This window comes from Physella acuta, unplaced genomic scaffold (assembly GCF_028476545.2).
Source record: "Physella acuta isolate Inbredline_101_S28 unplaced genomic scaffold, ASM2847654v3 ptg001425l, whole genome shotgun sequence".
In the NCBI taxonomy this organism is placed as follows: Eukaryota; Metazoa; Mollusca; class Gastropoda; family Physidae; genus Physella; species Physella acuta.
In genome coordinates, this window is record NW_026732940.1 from 426,619 (window position 1) to 449,168 (window position 22,550).

At 43.6% G+C, this 22,550-nt stretch overlaps 1 long non-coding RNA gene across 1 annotated transcript in view; it reads left to right on the top strand.

Annotated features, from left to right (window-relative positions):
• Nucleotides 1–22,550, top strand: part of LOC131927625 (uncharacterized) — a 142,058-nt gene that overhangs the window by 89,340 nt on the left and 30,168 nt on the right. Inside the window, exon 2 of the long non-coding RNA XR_009383668.1 lies at nucleotides 2,379–2,572. This is a non-coding gene — a long non-coding RNA (uncharacterized LOC131927625). The remainder of the gene's footprint in view (nucleotides 1–2,378; nucleotides 2,573–22,550) is intronic.

Sequence of the window (22,550 nt, forward strand, 5' to 3'; positions counted from 1 at the left end):
ATCGTACGGTAATAATTCTTCCATCGCGAAATATCAACATTTCCATTTCAATCCATTCTCTCTGTTTATTTAATGCATTCAGTGAATTAACAAGTAAAAACTTTTCAAAACAAAGAAAAACACCGACATTATGATTCTTAACTAAAACATACATAAATATTTGAGTACCTATTCGTGAATTTTCATTTTTCGATGAATTCAGACAATGCTTTTTCGACTTGTAAATTTTAAGTAATGTTTATATGCATTTTAATAGAAAATATAAACAAGAAAATGTTATGCCATATTAGACTCGCGACAATCTTGCAGTACGATGGCCTCACAATACCTGCCAATCAAACAGCTGGTCTGTTATTTTTCATCCGTCATTGTTGATTGGACGTCATTAATTAAACACATACCGTGACAATAATCCCTTGACTGAAAAAAGAAAAATTATATGCTGAGCGTGTGTTGAAAAAAACAACCTTACACTGCGCAAGTGTTGAAAGAATTGTTTATTTAACGTATTGCGATGATACATTGACACGGTCTATTCAACACAACAAACACCACGCTCAGGCGATTTTTTTTCACGGTTGACTGAATGAATGAATGAAGACATAGCATAAGCTTTGATCTCGCTCTACAAATGATGCACAAACAGGTAAGACAGTCGACTACAGTACGTCAAGGCCTGCATTATTTAAACTATTTTTTTGTGTGCTAAATCCCGATTCACTGCTAACCGTTTCCGGATAATTTTATGCACGAGAAAATGTCAAAATGCAAACAAAACCCGCGCGTGTTCATGTGAAGTTATGAATTATTCATCTGGGCTGACTTTTTTTTTCGGCGGAAACAACCTGTGTTTGGTAGTGATCTATTTCTGGCCCACGTGGAGTATTCTCAATGGCACACAGTGACTTCCTCCCATAATTGGATTATCTTAGGTTAGCCTTGGGTGGAAGCAGATAAAAATAAATCTGACCTAGTTTAAAGAGGCTGGCGTGGAACTCTAGTCCAAGTTTTCCAATCCAAGAAAACAAAATGGAAGCTCTTGCGTATCCGACTTTCATTGACTAGCGGCAAGTTGTTTTTTTTTTCTATCACTCTACTCCATTTTACTACTTGTTTACGCATGCGCGGTGGGTAACTCTTCCGAGCGATTACCTCTATCGCATTCCTGAATAATCGCGAATCCCATAGAATCTAACAGAGATGAATGCCAATAAACGTTGAATGAATTCCTTCTGCACTCTCCCCCTTCGGGCCCGGGTGTCAGGAGGGGGGTGGGGGAGTGTCGGGGAATAGCAAAGCACGGCTCTCAGAGGAACCTCGGAGAAACGCGGACGTTAATGGCATATTTATATTATTCATGAGCGTCTTTAACTCATTGTCTGCAAGGAAAATTAGAGCGAAGGATGCGCTTCCCTCCCAGAAAAACTAGTTAATCGTTAGCTGCTGAATTTTAACTACTCCGCGACGGTAATCGGATCCAATGAAGAAAATCGCTGAATAAATTTGCTCCTTCAACTTTTCTATCATTTTGTCCCCGGCTCTTGGGCGAGTTAGACGTGTTACTACGGTTAGAAACGGTTTCTTTCGGTAGTTTGTGTGGGAACTGTTTTATTCAGCAGTTTGAGAAAAAAGTGTACGGTGTTTTGTGATACAGGTAGGTTTTTACTTTTGTTTACCTTCTGTCGCGGCCATGTTTGTTGACTGTTTTAACGGACGTTTATTGACATTTTTACGGTGTGGTAGTGGCGGACATTTTGTATTGAGTGTAGAGATTATGAGGGTATATAGGATTACAAAATGTGAACGGAAGGATATCAGAGCTTTCTACAAATCCAGTCCAAAGTCTCCTACGTCTGCAAGATGTGTCATTGTCATGTCAGGCTCTGCTGGACCATCAAATGACAGTATATGACATCACATGACACACCTTCATTGAGACGTGCAGCTAGGTTTACTTGTAGAAAACACAAACTAATTTTTTTTTTTTAAAGTATCTTTCGTTTCACCTTTCCTAAAGCGTATAAATTAAACCGTGTATCCTGAAATCATGTTTTTAGTTTACTTATCTTGTGTAAGTAAAGATATTTGCATGTGTCATGGCCTGTGGGTGTTAGTTTGCTCTGTGTAGATTGTAGTCACGAGCTAGCAGTCACCAATCACTCGTTTAAAAACTAGTGTTGGCAGATATATTTTCAAACAAAACATTATGCGTTAAATTAATACAACAAATACATTTACTATAAAAAAACAGCTATTTTTTGTGCGGTTTATTTAAACAAAATGTCTTGGTTTCAAAAGGATAATAAACGATAATAAATAAATAAATAATTGATTGATACTTGCTGATATTTGAAATTTATTCTCTACTTCTTCCTTAGATGATCGCTGGTGAGACAATGACATCCGTACTACCTTACAGTTTCTCTGGATGGCTGCAGTACGTACACGTAGAGGATTTTAATGGAATATATTTCTAGACTAACAGTAGTGCTTTCAAAGGATTATATTTAGGTCTTACGATCATGTAAGACATTCACTAACAGGATACCGGAAATGGAGGAGCCATAGACAGGTAAGGTCACATCCGGGTCATCTTGACCTATCAGTTTTTCTGACTAAAATTATGCCCAACATTCGATAGCATTTTAAAATTGATTATTATCAGATTAACCTATAAAAAGATGCTAGTGAATGTAATTCAAGTAAGGTATCACTTAATAATACTATAAATTCACTTCAATACTTATTGTTACTAAGATTCAAAATGGCAATTACAAAACTTTTATTCTTAAAGCCTTACAATAACCATTAATTATAACCTTGGTGTCAAATATATTCTAGAAATATTGTGGGTATTGAAACAATGTATCATAACAAGGCCTTGCGAAAATTTACTTCCATATAAATATTGGAAAAATCTCAGAGTGATAGCTTTGTTGATGTGTGTTTTTGTTTGATGCTCCCAAATACTGGTCACATGATAAGCTAGCTCAAATTGACGGTCTCACCGAATGGTCATATGACAAGTTAGCCCAGGATGATGGTCTCATATACTAGTTGCATGATTAATGGTCCCAACTACCTTTCTAATGATCTCATGAAAACTTTTTTTGCCAGAAGATGTAAACTAATTTGTTTCAAAACACATTTATTCATTACTTGAGTCATGTGTTTAGCTTTCATTGTTTTTATTTTTAACAATTCCAATCCCCGAGAGAGATTAATGCTACTTCTTTATCAGAAAGATGTATTTTTAGAACATTTTAGCAATTTCAAAAAGTTAATATCAATTTGAGTTAAACAGTTTTATAGAACATGGCTAATTAAACTCACGATGTAAATATAACATAAAGCAAAATATTTTAAGTTTCTTCTCCAAATATACCAGGTTCAGTTAAACTGCTCCCTTCCTATATTTAAACACTTTAATGTGACCTTGGTGTCTGGAAAATGATATTTTTTAAAAAATGAAAATTCTCTCCCCCCCCCCCATATTTTAACAACTTCTAGTGACCTTGGTATTTAGAAAATAACACATTTAAAAAAATGATATTTCACCCCCAAATTCTTTAATAACTCAAATGAGAGTTTTAAAGAGGTTTGTCTATGAAATGTAAGCCGGGGCTCGTATACCAGGTAGGTGGTAAAGTGCTGGAACTGGATCCAGCGTCCTTATAAGCTCTCTCTCGAGTTAGGGGACAAAGCCGGCCATGGAGGGGATAAACACGGGTCTCGTCCCTGCTCTAATCTGCTGCTTAAAGGTGGCGAGTGTCTAACGTGCTACCGAGTCGGCCACTCAAGGTTTGTTAACAGACACCGACACGGCAGAGGGGAGTAGTTGGATGGGTGTGTCTAGAACACAGAGAGTCATGTGGGTGTGTCTAACACACGAGATAACGTGGGTGTGTTTAGCACACAGATAATCACGTGGGTGTGTCTAGCACACGAAATCACGTGGTGTGTTTAGAACACGATATAACGTGGGTGTATCTAGCACACAGAGAGCCACGTGGTGTGTCTGGCACACAGAGTCACGTGGGTGTGTCTAGCACACGATATTACGTGGTGTGTCTAGCACACAAACAGTGACGTGGGTGTGTCTAGCAGACAGAGAGTCACGTGGGTGTGTCTAGCACTGAATCATGTTGGTGTGTCTAGCACACAGAGAGCCAGAAGGCTTTGGCACGCTGACATATACCCGGATGTTGTATTTTACCCCGTGATATCGATGTCAACATAAGTGTTCCATAATTTCGCTTTATCCCTCATCACTAAATGACAATAACTAGCGAGAAGTAAACAGCACAATGTGGATAATTAATCCCTCAGTCACTGAGTCATTCAGTCACTTTGTGACTCAGTCACTGAAGTCCACCCATCAGTAAGTCTGTCACTCAATCACATAGTTATTCAGCCACCCAATCACTAAGTCACTCAATCCTTCAATCACTTAGTCACTCTTTATAGCTACAATTCACACACTACAATACTGAAATAAAAATAAAACCTAACTCATAACTTAGTACTGACCTTTGAAGATTTTAAACTCTAATATGAAAAGAACAGCACACGTATAAAACATGTAAAGCTCATTCCATAATAAACGCTTCAGTTACAATCATGATTCAATCAAACTCAAATAAATAAATTGAAACTGAAATACGCATTTACAAATTGGGATTACATCCTACACGACAAACTGTAATGAAATTGATTCTCCTACAGAGTTATGACTTTAAATATTCAAGGCCCGAATTATACGGTACAACATCTCTATACAAGAGGCCAAGGTTTGCCATTTTTTAAACCCCATCGTTTTAGAATGTCTCTTTATTGCTTGAGGGACCATTGGATAATCAGAGAACTTCGTTCCTAATCGAGCCACTGGACTTGACATCATCTCCTCTAATGCTCCTTCCCTCTGTCCATCCTCAATCCCCCCTCCCCCACCGTTACCTTCCCCAGCCCAGAGGCCAATTTCCATTCCGCCTCTCCATTACTACAGCAATTCCGTGTACTTCCGGTCGGTACACGCCCCCAAATGCCGGCCATATCTTCCCACTGCCGGCCTCTAGAGACGTGACCACTCGAACTGTCGGCGGCCCAGCCCCACCCCACAACGTCAGCTTCCCATTTCTGATGGCGTTAATCTCACATGGTCAGCCTTATCAAACTGGTCAGTGGAACATGAGCTGGTCAGTGGAGACGTGTAGGAGCTGGTCAGTGGAGACGTGTAGGAGCTGGTCAGTGGAGACGTGTAGGAGCTGGTCAGTGGAGACGTGTAGGAGCTGGTCAGTGGAACATGAGCTGGTCAGTGGAGACGTGTAGGAGCTGGTCAGTGGAACATGAGCTGGTCAGTAGAGACGTGTAGGAGCTGGTCAGTTGAGACGTGTAGGAGCTGGTCAGTGGAGACGTGTAGGAGCTGGTCAGTGGAGACGTGTAGGAGCTGGTCAGTGGAACATGAGCTGGTCAGTAGAGACGTGTAGGAGCTGGTCAGTTGAGACGTGTAGGAGCTGGGCAGTGGAGACGTGTAGGAGCTGGTCAGTGGAGACGTGTAGGAGCTGGTCAGTGGAACATGAGCTGGTCAGTAGAGGCGTGTAGGAGCTGGTCTGTTGAGACGTGTAGGAGCTGGACAGTGGAGACGTGTAGGAGCTGGTCAGTGGAACATGAGCTGGTCAGTGGAGACGTGTAGGAGCTGGTCAGTGGAGACGTGTAGGAGCTGGTCAGTGGAGACGTGTAGGAGCTGGTCAGTGGAGACGTGTAGGAGCTGGACAGTGGAGACGTGTAGGAGCTGGTCAGTGGAGACGTGTAGGAGCTGGACAGTGGAGACGTGTAGGAGCTGGTCAGTGGAACATGAGCTGGTCAGTGGAGACGTGTAGGAGCTGGTCAGTGGAGACGTGTAGGAGCTGGTCAGTAGAGACGTGTAGGAGCTGGTCAGTTGAGACGTGTAGGAGCTGGTCAGTTGAGACGTGTAGGAGCTGGTCAGTGGAGACGTGTAGGAGCTGGTCAGTGGAGACGTGTAGGAGCTGGACAGTGGAGACGTGTAGGAGCTGGTCAGTGGAACATGAGCTGGTCAGTTGAGACGTGTAGGAGCTGGTCAGTGGAGACGTGTAGGAGCTGGTCAGTGGAGACGTGTAGGAGCTGGTCAGTGGAACATGAGCTGGTCAGTAGAGACGTGTAGGAGCTGGTCAGTGGAGACGTGTAAGAGCTGGTCAGTGGAGACGTGTAGGAGCTGGTCAGTGGAGACGTGTAGGAGCTGGTCAGTGGAGACGTGTAGGAGCTGGTCAGTGGAACATGAGCTGGTCAGTAGAGACGTGTAGGAGCTGGTCAGTGGAGACGTGTAAGAGCTGGTCAGTGGAGACGTGTAGGAGCTGGTCAGTGGAGACGTGTAGGAGCTGGTCAGTGGAGACGTGTAGGAGCTGGTCAGTGGAACATGAGCTGGTCAGTGGAGACGTGTAGGAGCTGGTCAGTGGAGACGTGTAGGAGCTAGTCAGTGGAGACGTGTAGGAGCTGGTCAGTGGAGACGTGTAGGAACTGGTCAGTGGAGACGTGTAGGAGCTGGTCAGTGGAGACGTGTAGGAGCTGGTCAGTGGAACATGAGCTGGTCAGTGGAGACGTGTAGGAGCTGGTCAGTGGAACATGAGCTGGTCAGTAGAGACGTGTTGGAGCTGGTCAGTGGAGACGTGTAAGAGCTGGTCAGTGGAGACGTGTAGGAGCTGGTCAGTGGAGACGTGTAGGAGCTGGTCAGTGGAGACGTGTAGGAGCTGGTCAGTGGAGACGTGTAGGAGCTGGTCAGTGGAGACGTGTAGGAGCTGGTCAGTGGAGACGTGTAGGAGCTGGTCAGTGGAGACGTGTAGGAGCTGGTCAGTGGAGACGTGTAGGAGCTGGTCAGTGGAGACGTGTAGGAGCTGGTCAGTGGAGACGTGTAGGAGCTGGTCAGTGGAGACGTGTAGGAGCTGGTCAATGGAGACGTGTAGGAGCTGGACAGTGGAGACGTGTAGGAGCTGGTCAGTGGAGACGTGTAGGAGCTGGTCAGTGGAGACGTGTAGGAGCTGGTCAATGGAGACGTGTAGGAGCTGGTCAGTGGAGACGTGTAGGAGCTGGTCAGTGAAGACGTGTAGAAGCTGGTCAGTGGAACATGAACTGGTCAGTGGAGACGTGTAGGAGCTGGTCAGTGGAGACGTGTAGGAGCTGGTCAGTGGAGACGTGTAGGAGCTGGTTAGTGGAGACGTGTAGGAGCTGGTCAGTGGAGACGTGTAGGAGCTGGTCAGTGGAGACGTGTAGGAGCTGGTCAGTGGGACATGAGCTGGTCAGTAGAGACGTGTAGGAGCTTGTCAGTGGAGACGTGTAGGAGCTGGTCAGTGGAACATGAACTGGTCAGTGGAGACGTGTAGGAGCTGGTCAGTGGAGACGTGTAGGAGCTGGTCAGTGGAGACGTGTAGGAGCTGGTCAGTGGAGACGTGTGGGAGCTGGTCAGAGGAGACGTGTAGGAGCTGGTCAGTGGAGACATGTAGGAGCTGGTCAGTGGAGACGTGTAGGAGCTGGTCAGTAGAGACGTGTAGGAGCTTGTCAATGGAGACATGTAGGAGCTGGTCAGTGGAGACGTGTAGGAGCTGGTCAGTGGAGACGTGTAGGGGCTGGTCAGTGGAGAGCTGGTCAGTGGAACATGAGCTAGTCAGTATAGAAGTGTAGGAGCTGGTCAGTGGAGACGTGTAGGAACATGAGCTGGTCAGTATAGAAGTGTAGGAGCTGGTCAGTATAGAAGTGTAGGATCTGGTCAGTGGAGACGTGTAGGAGCTGGTCAGTAGAGACGTGTAGGAGCTGGTCAGTTGAGACGTTTAGGAGCTGGTCAGTTGAGACGTGTAGGAGCTGGTCAGTGGAGACGTGTAGGAGCTGGTCAGTGGAACATGAGCTGGTCAGTGGAACATGAGCTAGTCAGTGGAGACGTGTAGGAGCTGGTCAGTGGAGACGTGTAGGAGCTGGTCAGTTGAGACGTGTAGGAGCTGGTCAGTGGAGACGTGTAGGAGCTGGTCAGTGGAACATGAGCTGGTCAGTGGAGACGTGTAGGAGCTTGTCAGTGGAGACGTGTAGGAGCTGGTCAGTTGAGACGTGTAGGAGCTGGTCAGTTGAGACGTGTAGGAGCTGGTCAGTGGAGACGTGTAGGAGCTGGTCAGTGGAACATGAGCTGGTCAGTAGAGACGTGTAGGAGCTGGTCAGTGGAGACGTGTAGGAGCTGGTCAGTGGAACATGAGCTGGTCAGTGGAGACGTGTAGGAGCTGGTCAGTGGAGACGTGTAGGAGCTGGTCAGTGGAACATGAGCTGGTCAGTGGAGACGTGTAGGAGCTGGTCAGTGGAGACGTGTAGGAGCTGGTCAGTGGAGACGTGTAGGAGCTGGACAGTGGAGACGTGTAGGAGCTGGTCAGTGGAACATGAGCTGGTCAGTGGAAACGTGTAGGAGCTGGTCAGTGGAGACGTGTAGGAGCTGGTCAGTGGAGACGTGTAGGAGCTGGTCAGTGGAGACGTGTAGGAACTGGTCAGTGGAGACGTGTAGGAACTGGTCAGTGGAGACGTGTAGGAGCTGGTCAGTGGAGACGTGTAGGAGCTGGTCAGTGGAGACGTGTAGGAGCTGGTCAGTGGAACATGAGCTGGTCAGTGGAGACGTGTAGGAACTGGTCAGTGGAGACGTGTGGGAGCTGGTCAGTGGAGACGTGTAGGAGCTGGTCAGTGGAGACGTGTAGGAGCTGGTCAGTGGAGACGTGTAGGAGCTGGTCAGTGGAGACGTGTAGGAACTGGTCAGTGGAGACGTGTAGGAACTGGTCAGTGGGATGGCCACTCGACACACACAAGCTTGGTGATAACCACCTTATAATCGCATGCACTCATCACTAGTAAATCCCGTCCAATATAAAGCCGGATACTTTCGTCTCTCCCTTTTGTAGCAATACACTGAGATATTTTGTTACACAACATAATCGAGCCAAAATAGAAAACTAGTTACTAACACATTGTTTTTATTGTTTACATATGCTAGATTGTTTCTGATTAACTGTACGTTAGCTCAGCCAACGAAGAAACTATTCTGAGATCTGTATTATTATACCAAATGAATCCAAACCTTCAAACGGCTTTCGATTAGGGCTCATGTTAATTATTTGTTTTCGCAACTAATCTCTTTTTATACATATTTTACGGCATTTATTTTAAAAGTATACAGCTATAAATTAAGACATTTGAAATGTAAAGATATCATTATCTATACCGATGTCAAAAATCGTTAAAAAAAAAAGAGCAACGCCCGAGCCAAATTGTTGTTGGAACTGTTGTTATTTGATTGATGCTGTTGTTAGTGTATGATTATAGTCGTGTAGGTGAATTGCTAGAACCCGACAACAACGACCGCTCGACACGCGCCCCTATGTATCAGCCGTACAGGGGGGGTGGGGGGGGGGGCAGTGATCACAACTTGATCACACACCAGCTACCAGCAGGATCACGGCAACGTGACACTTCCTGTCACGTGGCACGGGCTACTTTTCGTGTCAACATTGACAAAAAGACAAATTGCCAACGGCCGTAAGATGGATTGAGACTTTTGAACTCGACACCGAATATCTGGTTCGAAATTTCTAGATCTGATTGTCCTCGCTTGTTTGTCTTAAATAGGGGTTTTCTTCTTATGAGTGTCATGGATGGCAATATTGTTGTCTGGAGTATCGTTCGTCGTACAATTTTAGTAGGGTGATCATTAGCAGGTCTATATCATCCAGCACATATCACCAACACATCCACCAACACATCCACCAACACATCCACCAACACATCCACCAACACATCCACCAACACATCCACCAACACATCCACCAACACATCCACCAACACATCCACCAACACATCCACCAACACATCCACCAACACATCCACCAACACATCCACCAACACATCCACCAACACGTCCAGCTTTTAATCCTGGCAACTTCAATCCGTACCCAGCCTTATCATTATAGTCAACGAGCACACCTTCTACATTACATACTATCACAGTATGGTAATTATATGACACAACAGCATCGACACTGAAACACGGCACATCAACTCAGTTGTTTATTGCACTATACGTGTGTAATACTTTCATCAATAAAACATTTACAATATGACCACACACAAAAATAACACTGAAGTACAATATTTCCTATGTAACTGTGTAGAGAAACATACACATATAAGAATATGCGAAGCGAGCCTACATAGTAAATACACATACATGGTTACGTCAACGCAACATGCACTAGCTAGATAACATAACGTTGTATGTTGGATAACGCATAGTGTATAATTTCAACCATGATCTATATATATAATTCTCTTCTGGGATCAGTTAGAAAACAAGCTGCAAGCGCCTCCTTGCAGTCCCCTCTCTATCACTACCACCCCCCACCCATTTAAAGCAAATATTTTCAGTGGCAGCATTGGTACTGTCGAATTCACAAATTATGAATTACTGAAAAGTAGAAAATAAAACAACTAAATAGCGGCGTATAATACGCTGCGGGTCGGCTCGTATTTATTAATTTATTTCGTTAACGTTTCTTTTTCAAGTCTAGGTCCAACAAACATCTCAATCCACTCTTTTCACGCTCAGGTCTGATAGGTTGTTGTCCTCGCTAGTTAAAGTGTTAAAAACACACCAAATGTCAGACTTCCATTTGTAACAATGTCTGCTCCAATTTTCTTTTTCTCGCAAACACGCGAATTTTAATTTCAAAATGTATTTTTCACACTGTAAAAAAATAAAAATATGTTGTTGTTTTATTTATAGAACAAAAATAATCTTATCCCAACCCTACATTCATATTTCACCATTTTTTCCTAGATGTATTAAGCTAATTAAGTTAGAATCCCCCGGAGCGCCATTTTGTATTTTTACGACGAATTTCGTTATCTCCGAGGTTTCGGTGTCTGAGTCTCGAATGACGGGTCACAAGCTGGCGCAGGACTGGTCTAAATGGCTATCTGCTGGCCTGAATCACCCGTGTAGGTAACGTCACCTAGTAGCGGCCCCTGTGTCGGCGCGGTGTTCATTTCAAAGGCTGGGAAGACAACTCGAGCCGGCTTGTCCTCGCTTTGTGGTTTTATCGTAGATGATCGCAGGAGAGTTATCGTTCCTTGTTTTCACCTGGTGGTTCGTTCAGTGTGATTTTAGGTTCTGAGAAACTATGAGCTCTGAGCTTAAGATTGATAAACTATGAGCTTAGCACCGCAAAATAGATAAATATACAGCTAGGAGGTTAGCATTGAAAAATAGATAACGCTGTAGCTATGAGCTTAGTACCAAAAAAATAGAGATTGAGCTATGAGCTTGGCACCGAAAAACTATGAGCTTTGAGCTTAGCACCGAAAAATAGATAAAGTTACAGCTGGGAGCTTAGCACTGAATGGAACATTACATTTCGTGAGTTGGGTACAAACTGTGTTGGTGTAATTACCAGGACCATCTCCTTACCCGACCATCTCACTCTATCATCTATTTACCCGACCATCTCCTTACCCGACCACCTCCTTACCCGACCATGTTACCCGACCACCTCCTTACCCGACCATTTTATCATCTACCAACTTCTCCCCGACAAAAACTTTCCCGACCAATTTCCTACTCCCGACAAAAACATTCCCCCAACAAACTCCTACTCCCGACAAAAACATTCCCCCAACAAATTCCTACTCCCGACATTCCCCCAACAAACTCCTACTCCCGACAAAAACATTCCCCCAACAAACTCCTACTCCCGACAAAAACATTCCCCCAACAAACTCCTACTCCCGACAAAAACATTCCCCAACAAACTCCTACTCCCGACATTCCCCCAACAAACTCCTACTCCCGACATTCCCCCAACAAACTCCTACTCCCGACATTCCCCCAACAAACTCCTACTCCCGACAAAAACATTCCCCCAACAAACTCCTACTCCCGACAAAAACATTCCCCAACAAACTCCTACTCCCGACATTCCCCCAACAAACTCCTACTCCCGACATTCCCCCAACAAACTCCTACTCCCGACAAAAACATTCCCCAACAAACTCCTACTCCCGACATTCCCCCAACAAACTCCTACTCCCGACATTCCCCCAACAAACTCCTACTCCCGACATTCCCCCAACAAACTCCTACTCCCGACATTCCCCCAACAAACTCCTACTCCCGACATTCCCCCAACAAACTCCTACTCCCGACATTCCCCCAACAAACTCCTACTCCCAACAAACACATTCCCCCCAACAAACTCCTACTCCCGACAAAAACATTCCCCAACAAACTCCTACTCCCGACATTCCCCCAACAAACTCCTACTCCCGACATTCCCCCAACAAACTCCTACTCCCGACATTCCCCCAACAAACTCCTACTCCCGACAAAAACATTCCCCCAACAAACTCCTACTCCCGACAAAAACATTCCCCCAACAAACTCCTACTCCCGACATTCCCCCAACAAACTCCTACTCCCGACAAAAACATTCCCCCAACAAACTCCTACTCCCGACAAAAACATTCCCCAACAAACTCCTACTCCCGACATTCCCCCAACAAACTCCTACTCCCGACATTCCCCCAACAAACTCCTACTCCCGACAAAAACATTCCCCCAACAAACTCCTACTCCCGACAAAAACATTCCCCCAACAAACTCCTACTCCCGACAAAAACATTCCCCAACAAACTCCTACTCCCGACATTCCCCCAACAAACTCCTACTCCCGACAAAAACATTCCCCAACAAACTCCTACTCCCGACATTCCCCCAACAAACTCCTACTCCCGACATTCCCCCAACAAACTCCTACTCCCGACATTCCCCCAACAAACTCCTACTCCCGACATTCCCCCAACAAACTCCTACTCCCAACAAAAACATTCCCCCAACAAACTCCTACTCCCGACATTCCCCCAACAAACTCCTACTCCCAACAAAAACATTCCCCCAACAAACTCCTACTCCCGACATTCCCCCAACAAACTCCTACTCCCAACAAAAACATTCCCCCAACAAACTCCTACTCCCGACATTCCCCAACAAACTCCTACTCCCGACATTCCCCCAACAAACTCCTACTCCCGACATTCCCCCAACAAACCCCTACTCCCGACATTCCCCCAACAAACCCCTACACCCGACATTCCCCCAACAAACTCCTACTCCCGACATTCCCCCAACAAACTCCTACTCCCGACATTCCCCAACAAACTCCTACTCCCGACATTCCCCCAACAAACTCCTACTCCCGACATTCCCCCAACAAACTCCTACTCCCGACATTCCCCCAACAAACTCCTACTCCCGACATTCCCCCAACAAACTCCTACTCCCGACATTCCCCAACAAACTCCTACTCCCGACATTCCCCCAACAAACTCCTACTCCCGACATTCCCCAACAAACTCCTACTCCCGACATTCCCCCAACAAACTCCTACTCCCGACATTCCCCCAACAAACTCCTACTCCCGACATTCCCCCAACAAACTCCTACTCCCGACATTCCCCCAACAAACTCCTACTCCCGACATTCCCCCAACAAACTCCTACTCCCGACATTCCCCCAACAAACTCCTACTCCCGACATTCCCCAACAAGCCCCTACCCCCGACATGCACCCAAGTTCCACCCATCTAAATCCTGCCCAAGATCCCAACTGATCCAACACGATACAGTAAAAAATGGCCAGCGGATCAATCTGACTTGAGTTGGACGGCCAGACCTTGCCGGACCAATCTTGGCCGTGATGGACGTATAAAACACAAAAAGAGACGTCACACAGTCTTTCACCAACGACCCTGCGCCATACGATCGAAGGGAGCCAACCCATAAAAGACGCCGTCATCATCTCCGGCTAAAGGCCCAATTCCAAAGGGATCCCAGCCGGCGGTATGGACAAGAGCCGGCAAAGAATGGAAAATTAATTTTTGGAGTTGTGGTCTGATTTATGCCTTTCGTGGCCGGTGATTTTATTGGTTGGAGGCTCCATTTCTGGTGGTAGCGTACATACGGGGAGGCCAAGAGAAATTCGCTTCTGATGAAATGGACTGGGGTTTTTAAGAAGGATGGGATGAGAGAATGGGTATATGTGAATAAAAGAGGGGTGGGGGATTGAGGGGGTGGGGGTTGGGAAATGAATGAGGGTCGATGTGAGTTGAGTTGGATGTAGTACTGCTTCTGAGTTTTACCAGCACTTTGTAAACTTGACGAAACATACTTGTATGTTGCAAGCTAAGATGTAGGATAAAAGAAGAAAAACATAATTTACCGAAATATTTAATTAATATATTTTTTACAATAAAAATTTGAAATTTGTCACAAGAATTCGAATTGAAGATATAAAGATAAAGTGCTAAATTTAAACTTTGAAACGACCAGGGGTGGCCTTGGTATCTCCACAGTCCCGGGGTGAGGCAGTAAAAGTAATGAGGCACACGCCCGAGTCAGAACACTCCACCCCACCCCACACCCCTCTTTTTTTTCTTTTATAAGTGTTACTCAATTTCTCTCGCCTCGTTCTCGCAAAATGGTTTATTCGGGATTCGGCGTGAAAGCACGAGATTAATTCGTCTCGGAATGACACGAACCCTTTCTTTTCATTGGTTTTTCCGTCCCTAATGAAGAGAATCTAGGGGCTTTTAACGGTGATTTATTGTCCTCCCCACTCTGTTTTTGCATGCTTGCAATCTATTTATTGTATGTTCTGTGAAATAAGGTTAAAAACTACGATTGCAAGTTAAAGCTCCATACTTTAGATTGCAGATAAATCTTGCACTGAACAGGGTTTTTTTTTTTCTCCCTACAGTATTTGTAATGCCATCCAGTTTAGCGATAGCTTCATCGGATTGATAAACGGGTGTGAAGCGATTAATAGCATCCAAGACAAAATGCTAGCAGGGGAAAAAAAAAGAAACATATTTTAAAGACAAGTCAAAGGGAAAGAATCTAAAATAAAAAGGGAGAGAAGCGGATGAAAAGTAGAAGAGTGCCAATCATCCCGCGGCGTCAGATTTTCCTGACATCATTGACAAGCTCAACACAAGTCTTGGCTATCCTCTCGGCGTCTTTGTTGGCACAAGACCGACGAGCCACTCACATGAGCCGCACTTAGGAGCCACTCTCCAACCACAGTTACACGGCTCATATGACTGGGGGGGGGGGGGACCTGCCAGATTAATTTGTTTGGTAAACACAGCCTGCTTGCCCCAACTGTGTGTCGACTGTGTGTTGTTGTGATCGGTACACATTGGGACATAGGTTATCACTCAGCCGACTATTGATTTTATTGTCTTAAGAGATACAAAAATGTCTTAAGGAAATCGGTTTTTTCGATACTTTAGGGTCATGTCCTAAAGGTATAACAACTGACTTGTAGGATGAATCTTAGTTTATTACAAGCCTTTGCGGTAAATCAAGGTAATAAGTAATGCCTTGTTCTCAAGTTGTATAAGTAATGCATTGTTCTCTGTGTAACAAAGTGAGCATTGTTCTCGAGATAACAAAATAATACATTATCCGCGAGGTAGCTAGGAAATTCATCGCTCTCGAGGTAAATAAGCTTTCTTCTTCTCTGGTGAAATGTTTGTTGTTTAATCCCCAATACTTGTAGTGATAAGTTTTTTATCACCTCCTCTAGCCTGTGTTTAGATTGATAAGTTTTCCATCAACTCCTCTAGCCTGTGTTTAGATTGATACGTTTTTGATCATCAGACCTTTGTAGCCTGTGTTTAGATTGATTAGTTTTCCATCTAGCCTGTGTTTAGATTGATAAGTTTTCCATCTAGCCTGTGTTTAGATTGATACGTTTTTGATCAGTTCATCAGACCTTTGTAGCCTGTGTTTAGATTGATAAGTTTTCCATAAGCTCCTCTAGCCTGTGTTTAGATTGATAAGTTTTCCATCAGCTCCTCTAGCCTGTGTTTAGATTGATAAGTTTTTCATCAGCTCCTCTAGCCTGTGTTTAGATTGATAAGTTTTCCATCAGCTCCTCTAGCCTGTGTTTAGATTGATAAGTTTTCCATCAACTCCTCTAGCCTGTGTTTAGATTGATAAGTTTTCCATCAGCTCCTCTAGCCTGTGTTTAGATTGATAAGTTTTCCATCAGCTCCTCTAGCCTGTGTTTAGATTGATAAGTTTTCCATCAGCTCCTCTAGCCTGTATTTAGATTGATAAGTCTTCTATCAGCTCCTGGTTCCTGTGTTTAGATTGATAAGTTTTCCATCAGCTCCTCTAGCCTGTGTTTAGATTGATAAGTCTTCTATCAGCTCCTGGTTCCTGTGTTTAGATTGATAAGTTTTCCATCAGCTCCTCTAGCCTGTGTTTAGATTGATAAGTTTTTCATCAGCTCCTCTAGCCTGTGTTTAGATGGATAAGTTTTCCATAAGCTCCTCTAGCCTGTGTTTAGATTGATAAGTTTACATTGTTTTAAGTGTTTAGATTAATACTTTTCATCAGCTCCTGGTCCCTGTGTTTAGATTGATAAGTTTTTCATCAGCTCCTCTAGCCTGTGTTGATCCCCAGCGCCATCTGCCAGCTCTCGGAGCCGGTCTGACAAAGAAACTGTTGAACCCCCGACTGGAACCCTGACAACGCCGAGGTCCCCAGCAATTTCCTTTCCTCTAATTGTTCATTCTTTACCGCTGTTTAAGTTGAGAGGCAATAGGGCCCTTGTCCAAATGACTTTCCCCCACCGTGTCCCGTCCAACTTGCTGTTGAAACCCTAACGAACTTAGTCCCCCCGGGATCCGGGTTTCCCCTCCCTGTACCGCTACAAGACCGGAGCTTGCTAGATCAAACGACGAGTCGCAATAGAAACACGCGTAATAGAATTTCTGGCCAAATTGAAGTCCCCGATTGGCGGAATGATTAATTAGTGCTGGTTAGGTGTGGAGAGGCCGGTGTCTAACTTCATTAAGACACGACAAGGAACAGGACTTGTGGTTCGAGTCCCTGGCTCGGCTGAAGCTAGCTCATCGCGCTGCCAAAATTTCCTCTATTAATTTCTCTCTCTGTGTGGTTTCCCCTCAAGTCAATTGACATGGATGATTTCCCCTTGCTCGTGTTGTTTCAATGATTTGTTAGCCTGTCTGAACACATGTATCGAGTATTTCAGGATTTGTCAACCTATCTAAACACATACACAAGAATCGAATATTTCTAGATTAGTACCAACGTACCAATGTTTTTTTTTTAAAAACCTATCTATTCTTTGAAACACACGAATCACGTTTTTTCCGTGATCTTTCTACACATGTATTAACGTTTGTATCATAACGCAATTATAAACTAGCTAGTTAATTACCCACGTAATTAAATTCTTTAAAAATTAAAAGTTGGAAGAAGAATCCAATTTTCAGATCACTTTTTTTTAGACCAGACTCATCCAGACTCAACAGATCTCTTCTGTGTAATAACTGTGTATCAAATTGAATCCCGCAGCTCAAATTTATCACTTGGCTGCAACATCAACTCCATTAAGTGTGTCGCTAAGGTGCACTATCAACTTCTCTCAGCAATATCAACTTCTCCCAGCACCATCAACTTCTCCCAGCACCATCAACTTCTCCCAGCGCATTCTATCAACACACTGGTGCGCTAGAAACCTTTGCGAGACTCCGACATTGTCCTTGTAGACCCTAGATCTTTTGGTTAAAGATAACATGATCTACTACATTTTTCAATATATTGCAAGCAATCAATTTACACACACATGTTTGATCAGTCTTTGATCTGTACACAACCAATCGTAATATGTGTACTTCGATTTGTCATTATTGCTAGCGCACAAGTCTAAAATTAGACAGATGTCTTTTGTTTAGTTAAGTCGTGTAGGTCTTGCAGGATAAACTAAAACTAATCCATACTAAGGAGACACTAACTTTGCCAGCAACGATAAAAGCTATTCTACTCTTTTGTATTTGATGATGGACAATCCTTGCTACTGAAGTAGATTTAAACAATCTTTTCTACCAAACTGGTAACTCTAGATCAGAGTTTCTTTTTAGGCATGTCTTCGGTCCTCGATCCTCCCCCACGTGAAGCGCGTCTACTGCCCCCCCCCCCCCGCACCCAACCGAAATATAATTTATTTACAACAAATATTTATTTTTTAACCTATTCCCCCCCCCCCCCCCCCCCAAATGTCTTTCCCCAAAGAGACAGAGTCTGAAAGAAACACAGCTATAGACTTTATTGGCTAGACGACTGAACTCCCTGTTATTGAATCGACATCAAATCATCAGGCTTAACTCAAAGTTCAGAAGGTCAACACTAACTAGCCCCGTCAAAATCTATAACACAACTGAAATATTATTGATGTCACTAGTTCTAACACAGAAATCGATATAATATATTTAAATCAGCTCTTGTTTTTTAAAAGGGGATTACTGTATGCTAGTTACTGTAGTATTTACCAAAAAGAATCGACCAAAAGAAAACAAAATATAAAAAACTATCGGAAATTTGGATTCTATTTTTAGTTTTATATTTTTTTTAAATGTTCATTACTCTTCAGGATTATATCCGTCACGTGACTCGTATGGCCAGGTTTGATTGGCTTATCGCATTTGAATGAGAAAGAGAGAAATGATCTCTGTTGACGTGATGTAGTCATGTAACAATCTTGTTCGGGCCACACAGGTAGAGAGAGACGACGGGGGGGGGGGGAGTGGGGGAAGGGGGACGACGACAAACACGTGTGAATCCCCTGCATTGTAGGGTGGGGGGAGGAGGGGATGTGGAATGTTAACAGTCTACCCCTATTGGTTGGGTTAGCTGTGGAGGGTAGCACCTGGGTGCATGGGGGTGGGGGGTGGGGGTATTTGACCCGGGGGTGGGGGGAAAGTCATCATCTTCGTGTGATTCCCCTGGCACCATCGGGGAAATGTCGCACTGTGTGAATAGGCGTGGAAGATTTACGGCCCTTGATTTCCTTGTCCCTCCATGTCAGAATGGGAAAGTGCGTGCCGGTGTGGTTGATGTAGGGGGGGGGGGTCGTGCAGGAGGAAGGGGGGGGGAAGCAGGGTAAATTGGCGGGGAGGGGGGTTGGCTGAATAGTCGTTAGTTGAAGTGGTCCACGATCGTCTATGGTGAGCTAAAGGTCGTTTTTTTAGAGGACCATAACATCCATGACAGACAGTAGGGTGGATTTGTTGAGGGTGGGGGTAGGGGAAGGTGGGGCTACGTGAATAGATCATGCGTACAATCCCGTCCACTAAAACCTCATCATTGCTGACTACCATGTCGCTGTTATGATTGACCTAAGAACCATTCATGGGTGGCGAGCGGAGTATGTTGGTACATACGTCATTGCACAGATATATGCTAGGAACGTAACACTTCAAGTAGGGCTGGATCTAACCGCGGGCAGGCGAAGTAGATTTTTTCATCTGTTTATTGGACCTCGACACAAGATGCCATGGTGAGGTCAGAATTAAGCATAACAGTTTTTATTTTCCCTGACTTGTGTATGAGATGACCTCCTGTCCTGGCCTGTGACCCTGTCCAGCCTGGGGTGGAAGCAGTAGATCCAATGATCCATAAGTAAACCTTTACAGTTAAAAAACTTGGTAGGAGTCGGCGTGGTCGAGTCAGTAAAGCTCATGGTTATTAAACCGAAAAGTCTCACGTTCGAACCCTCTTCTAGGAGAGACAACTCCAAAATCAAACAACTGCTACCTTGTAGGTTGTTCTTGGTTGGACAAAAGCTACGGAAACAAATCCAAAAAGAAAAGGATGCTGAAATCGGAGTCAACGGTCTATATGGCGCATAACAAGTTGACACGTATTCTTAACTGTGTTAGAGGTAATCACTATCCCACAGTAGAAATTAAGAACGAAATAGTAGAAGAAAAAAACCTTGGTCGTGCAAGGACTTAGCACGTATCAGCCTTCAGGAGACTTAATTGGTGTTATAATTAAACAGTATTAGTTACCTCACACATTTCAGGTATTTTGGACGTTTCGACCGAAGGACTTCTCCAGGAAGTAACGAACGACTAAAAAAAACAAAAAAAACAAATGCCACGTGACCGAAATAAAACATAAATTTAAAAACAAATAAAAATAAAACATTTTTTTTTAAATCTTTTAAGCCGTGCAGCTTTTATTTTACTCTAGCATTGGCGCAGGCCAATAAAAATTGTGTGTGTTGGGGGGGGGGGGGGGGTGAAATTTAAAAAAAAAATAACTAGAACAATAGTGACTTGGATTGGAGCCTCCTTCGTGTGACGTTTGGCTGTGGCGGATACTCCACGTCTCTGATGGCCTTCTCTCCTGCCGTCAATAGACTCGACCAGGCCGGGGAAATAAAACCTTTTGTGGACGCTCGGCTCTGGCCTGCCTATATATCATTCATAATTGCTTTTTACTGTTCGTCGACAAAGATTTTTTTTTTTTTTTGGCAAGTCGAGAAGTGGGGAGACTCCAAAAACCACACGAACGGTCGACAGTCTCAATCGCGACACAACTAACGTATAGAAAAAAAGAAAAAAAAAAGTCGACGGAAAGAAAGAAAAAAAAAATACCCCTTGTAAATAAAAGGGAGGAAAGTGTGAAATAAAGGGGGAGAACTAATGCCAAAACAAGATCTCCGAGCTGGCTTTTCACCGCCGTCACGACGACCAAATTCACTTTTCTTCTCGCCACTCCAATCTTTTGTGTGCCCGGGGGTGGTGGTGTCTCCCCCCCCCCCCCCCCCATGGCATTCAGCTTACGTCGGCTGACAGTCTTGTTCCACCTGGAATCTGTCGGGGTGGTACTAGGGTGGGGAGGGGGGCGGGGGGGGGGGGGAGTACGATGGGAAATACGGAGTTACGTTTTTTTAAATGTGCCGTTATTAAATAATTATTTGTCAGTTCGACAATATCATGTTAGACAGGCGGTTGTATGTTAGCTAGTATGGGTGACAGAAAAAGACAGGCGATTGTATGTTAGCTTGTATGGCTGACAGAATAAGACAGGCGATAGTATGTTAGCTTGTATGGCTGACATAATAAGACGATATATTATGTTAGCTTGTATGACAGACAGAATAAGACAGGCGATTGTATGTTAGCTTGTATGGCTGACAGAATAAGACAGGCGATTGTATGTTAGCTTGTATGGCTGACATAATAAGACAGGAGATTGTATGTTAGCTTGTATGGCTGACATAATAAGACAGGAGATTGTATGTTAGCTTGTATGGCTGACAGAATAAGACAGGCGATAGTATGTTAGCTTGTATGGCTGACATAATAAGACGATATATTATGTTAGCTTGTATGACAGACAGAATAAGACAGGCGATTGTATGTTAGCTTGTATGGCTGACAGAATAAGACAGGCGATTGTATGTTAGCTTGTATGGCTGACATAATAAGACAGGAGATTGTATGTTAGCTTGTATGGCTGATATAATAAGACAGGCGATTGTACGTTAGCTTGTATGACAAAGACAGGCGCTTGTATGTTAGCTTCTGTGACAAACTGTCATGTATATTGAGACAGTATAAATGACAACACACAGAAGATGACTTACTTAACAGACTAATGACTAGACAATGACATTTTTGTTAGTATGTCATTGTTTAATGAATGAATTCTAACAAGATTTTATCACTTAATATGTTGATAACAAGTAATATATGTGTAAGGAGTGATGGCACAATAGTTCTCAACAGCCAAACACATATTCACCCAATGGGAATAACCGATAACTGGGCTTCAAATTTTAAAATTAGGTTTAAGGTTATGGTTAGGGCTGGGTTCTGAGTAGCAGTGGTACTGGATGGGTAGGTATCGCTACATTGATAGTAAACTTATCTATCTGTAATTAATTGATATCTGAATATGCATTATACGAAAATTGTTCATTTAACATAAAAAGAAATTATATTACATTGTAATGATGATATGTGTGCGGAAAAAAAATTCTACAGTAATTAAAAAACAAGTATTTAACTTATTTTTTTACGACTACGTTTTCTTTTTACAAACTAATAATTTCATGAACTCTCGGCCTCGCTGATGTTACCCTGAAAAATTCCCAACCGTCTGATGGCTAATAAGCATTAATCAGACAATAGTCAAGCATTAATTAGACAATGGTCAGTAGTTTAAACCGTACCACTTCGTTGAAACGCTTCAATTGGCGAATTAGTTATACGTCAATCATCCAGATCTAATGATTTCGTCAAAAATTAGGACAGATTAAGTAATGGCTTTACCCTTGTATGTTTTCACTTTAAAAAAAACTTGTTTATTTAACTTAAACAAGTATTAAAAACAATAAATATAGCACAAATACTTTTAAAACAATATTAAGGAGTGCCCAAAATTTGGATAGTCATACATTCTAAAAAAAGTTAGATAGACCCTTGTCAATCCCTCCCTCCCCTCCCATAATCTATTACTGTTTAGTTTCAACTTTTTATTGTCATTTACCATATTCCTAATTATAACATAATGAAATTATATAACATTCTAGTTAATTATGTTTCTTTTCTGTTCTGTTTGTGATATTTTTTTACATT